Raw genomic sequence first — 5,000 nt, forward strand, 5'->3', positions numbered from 1 at the left:
GTCAAAGTCATATCGAGCTAACAAAAGGCCTTTGATGCTTGGTATACTTTGTGTGTTGTTTTATAACAGTGTATAGGGTTTGCCATTCAAACCTTCCAACAAGTTTTTATGATCAGAAAAGGATATATGTTCGCAAGGTAATTTATTGACAGAAACTGATACTTTGTAAGCCAGGTGTCACAGATAATATTCATACCTCCCTGGTATGCTCTAAGACAGACTCGTACATTTCATAAAGAAAGCACATTCTTATTGAAAGAACGCCACTAAACTATGATCATTAGTGTATCAGCGTCGCTTAGTGCCTGGAACGTAATAGAAAGAAGTTTATATTCTCATGCCTTCAGGGTGAATAGATTTTTCAAAGGGTTGTTTTCACTTTTCATACCATATGGAATGCGATCAATCAATTTCAAACAAACAGTGCTGGAATCGTTTAAAAAAAGTAGCAAGTAAACATCGGCGAGGTCCTTTCTCTGTGGACAAACAGTCTCTGAAATGTCCTCCGGCTTTCTGATAGGCAGAGAATCATGAGTGAAAGAGTGAGTCAGTCAACAAACCAGGGTAGGATATTCAAGATGCAGTGAATGCCACAGACAAATGCATGCGTGAACTGGCTGATACTAGGCTAGGATAGTTCATGATGGAATTTAATAATTATCCTTTTTCTTTTTAATCGTGCATGTCCCTGACTACCATAGGCCTAATTCTGACTATCGATTTCTAGATCTTCATAAAGATAATAACACCTATTTCTATGGAGAGATAAAGAGCGCGATGAATTTGGGGGAGTTTGGAGTTATTATGATATAGACCATGTGAAGTTAACTCAACAAAATCCAAACGTGGTATAAATAACACATTGAAGGGACGTTCATCAACGCTTGTTCTTGTTGAATAGTTGCTGTGCCGTCGCTGAATGTCGGCTTGTTGCCCTGGGAGCAGCTCTTTGCCTGACATAAATCCGCTGTTGTCTGTTTGTCTTTAGCATCCCAGAGAAGCACAACATGTATTCCTCTGTCGCCATTCCAGGCTCTTATAGATGGGCATGTTTATTTCCTTTAAGTCCTACTGTGATGCGTTTTTTCCTTTTTGTTGCCTTTTCTTCGACTCTGTCTCTTTTTTTTTCCCCCATTGCTCTTGCTCTCTCCTTCCAGCTCCTGTGGCTCTGTCAACCTCCCGTTTGTGAAGAAAGCAAACGTCTATTTTAAGCAAGGCACAAACCCACCCCCACGCAGAACGCGGAGAAGACAGGCACAACTCAAGCGTGTTGGCTGGGTGTAAAATCTAAGTGTCGGTGTTGGAAGTGCATGTGCGCGTGTGCCCGGTGTTTTGTGCAATGTGTGTGATTGCGTGCCTATAGGCGTTTGCAAATGTGTGTATGTGTATGGATATAGTGTGGTTTTGAGTGTTTGTGTATGTGTGTGTGTATGTGTTTGTGTGTTTGTTTTTGCGTGCTATATGCGTTTGTGTGCGTGGGAAGCTGTTGCACGAACAAGAGTAATCCCTGCTCCACACCTCATATTCCCAGATCGTGTCTCCGGAGCTCTGCGTCCTGCAGAAGCTGCAGAGCTGACATCATTGTTCTGCAATAGTTTTCTGATCATGCTCGTATACCTCTAAACAGATGTTGTATTAAGATGTTGCTGCATGAGTGGCACATAGCCATGTAAAAATAAATCACTCTTTGGTTTAGTTTGGTGTTTTCACGCACTAAATCTGATGAAATACCCACAGGCACTCTGAGGCAGGGATGGAGCAAAACATAGTCGTTTAAATCTTGTGTTTAAATCTTTCTGGTTTTTATTGTCAGACCTAAAAGTTTAAGAGCTTTTTTTTCTTTTTTTTGAATGATATGCAGCCCTGAATTTAAGATTAGATGCACTTGAAACTCACATACACTTGAATTCATTAAATATTTGTTGTCTCTTTCCAATCTGCATAAGCAGATCATAATTAGTGTGAAGATGATGAGCTCAGTAAGTGCATCTTAACGTGTATTACCAACGGAAACAGGAGGACGCGTATGTCAACAACTACTCATTGTCTGCCGAGATAAGATGCTGTACATACCAACCAGTATTGTGACATGTGTGTACAAATTCCTCTCTGTAAAGAATAAATACTATTATTACTATTACTACTATTCATACATAACTATTATTAAGTATTGGATGTATATTATTTGGCTGTATTTTTATTGAATTATTCTTTTTTCCCCAAGGCAGGTTCAATTGAGCTCAACCTTTTTCGCACATTCAAATTGATATTCTTGAATCAAATTTCTACAAATGTTTTTCTTTAATTCTCTCTCATCAAAAGCTTCCTTCAAATGATCCCCTTGTTCATTATCATGAACGGCGAATTACCCAATGTATTGAAGCTTATAAAATATGATATTTGTATGGAAGCCCATGTCCGCCAGTTAAAGAAAAATAAAGGTGAATCTTGAAAATAAAAATATCCCCATGGTAAGTCATAAAAATGAGATAAAAAGTCATAATAATGAGATAAAAGCTCGAAATAATGAGATAAAAAGTGTGCATGTGCATGGCTCTGTCCTCAAAGGTCCCTTCATGACCTTTCTTGTGACTTTTGTAAATGTAAGATGTAAGATATTATTATAAGGTATTCTAATCAGTCTGTCGTTGAAGCTAAACAAATTAAAACATTGTTGTAGATGTCGCTTTGAAAATATGAAAAAGTTAATGAACAATAGCTTTGTTATAACCGTCACGTCACCAGATGGGGAATGAAAACAGTGTCAGTAGGCTACTGCTGCGCTGAGTTGCTTTATGTTCCTCAAAGGCTTCTAAATCAGCCTCCACATAGCTCTTTAATCAAGAGTTGGTAAGTGTTAGCAGTTTTAAGATCCAACTAATCATACGTGTCACTTAACGTCATCCCTTGAAGACCTATGCTATGATGTGTGAGTTATCCTTTGGCGTTTTCTAGTTGAGATATTCTAGGGCACATGCAAACGCAAAACCGATTATTCTCAGTAGAACAACAGCAAGAAAATACAACATTTTCTATCGTTGCTATGATGACTGATATGGATGCTATTGCTGATAACCAAACATGGCTGAAATTGATTTTATTCTAGGTGAATTATTTTGTGAGTTTTGGCATTAAAATGTGTTTTTGGATTATCTTTCTAGCGAGAAGTGGGCAGTTTATTGCGATAAACTTCATTAAGTGAATGGATATTAACCACTCGAGGCGTTCTTCATGCTCATTTGGGATTTTGGGAGAAAAGAGGGCTATTTTCTCCTTAAGAAATAACCAAAATTAGATATTACCCAACAAGTATTTCAAACATGTGGAACAATGAGGGAAAGCCGGAATCCCCCTGCCCTTCAATTATCTTATATTTCCATATGCTTGTTTACGAACTACGGCCATTATTTAATTGTCTGTAACACGCAACAATATATCTTGTATTTAATACATCAACTTGTTATATAAACCCAGTATTCTCAACAACCCTCGAAATGGTTGATTCTTGTTTCCTGTGATAGGAACGGGCCGCTGTGATGAGGCACATTGACGTAACGTTATGCAATGTCAGCAGAGTCTACGTTGCTGACGAGGTTATGAGTGCTATGGAAAGTGTCATTAACACAAACCCAGATGAGGATTTATCACCAATTGTGCACTTCGTTATTTACTAATTTAATAAATAAATGATGAAATATAAGGAGATAATACAAAACAACAGGGTGTGGGGACGTCAACGCACCCCATCACACAGCTGCTCCGTGGTCAAGCGCTGGGAGATACCCAGGAAGAGGTTCTTCTCTTAGCCCCGGGCCTCCTCCCCCTCCTCGTGCAGACGCTCCATCTGCTCCTCCAGCAAACCGTCCTCAGCCTCCCTGTTCCTCTACACGTCCTCTCCATCTCCGCTGTCCTTCTTGTTGTGCTGTCGTTTCTCCAGCTCGTCTCGTGCCTCCTCCAGCTCCTTCTGGAGCTTCTGGTCAGGTCGGCCTTAATGGTCTCCTTGAGATGTCTGATCCTGGCCTCCACTAACTCGCCACCAAAGTTGTAGTTCCTAGCGTTCAGAAGGCCATTGGTGTTTTGTACACTGTCAGCTTCTCCGGCAGAAGGTGGGCAACAGCGCACATGATGTACAGGATTACAAAAGGTTAATGGACTGCATTTGAAGAGCGCTTTACTAACCAGTGGCCACTCAAAGCTTCACAATATTGGCTTTACAAATTGCATTCACCCATTTATGCACACATTTACACACCGACAGCGATGTCAGCCATGAAAGGCGACAGTCAAACCGTTGAGGGTAGTGAGGGTGAGGTGTCTTGCTCAGGGACACCTCGACACTCAGCTAGGAGGAGCCGGAGATCGAACCAGCACCCTTCCGGTTACCAGTAAACCCGCTCTACCTCCTGAGCCACATGCCGCCCCCAGATACTGGGGTCTGCTTCCAAGACCCCTGCTAGACCTTCCAAGCTGCTTTCCAATGAGGAGGTACTCTTTTCTTCCACTCGACAAATAAGTGACTCCAGGCCAGACATTTTGTTATTGACCTTGTTGTGTTAATCTGTTTTTGCTCTTTATCTCATAATTTCGAACTTTCTACTGGCGGAAATGGCCTTCCACATATTTGTTACAAAAACACATTCAATGTGAAGCAACAAAGTGCTTGTATCAAAAATATTTTCGTATTCTTTTGTTATTGCAATTTTCCTAGGACAGACATCAGAGCATTTACTATTAAATAAACTGGGACTCTCACTGAATATCCCTTATCAACCATTCAGGTGATAGAATCTCAATGTTCTTTCTGTCTCAAACTACTGGAGCGTACAAGGCAGGCGTCAGTATGCAGAAACACTGGTCAACTCTGTTCAAGAATGGAGCTCCACCTCACTGCATGTGTTGTGGAAAGCCTATGCCTGTATCGTCCGCAAACGTAAAACTGTGTAATCTCTGTTCTTAGTTTTTTTCTCTTCTCTGCCTCATCTCTCTGAACATATATAGGC

This window comes from Gadus morhua, chromosome 13 (assembly GCF_902167405.1).
Source record: "Gadus morhua chromosome 13, gadMor3.0, whole genome shotgun sequence".
NCBI lineage: Eukaryota > Metazoa > Chordata > Actinopteri > Gadiformes > Gadidae > Gadus > Gadus morhua.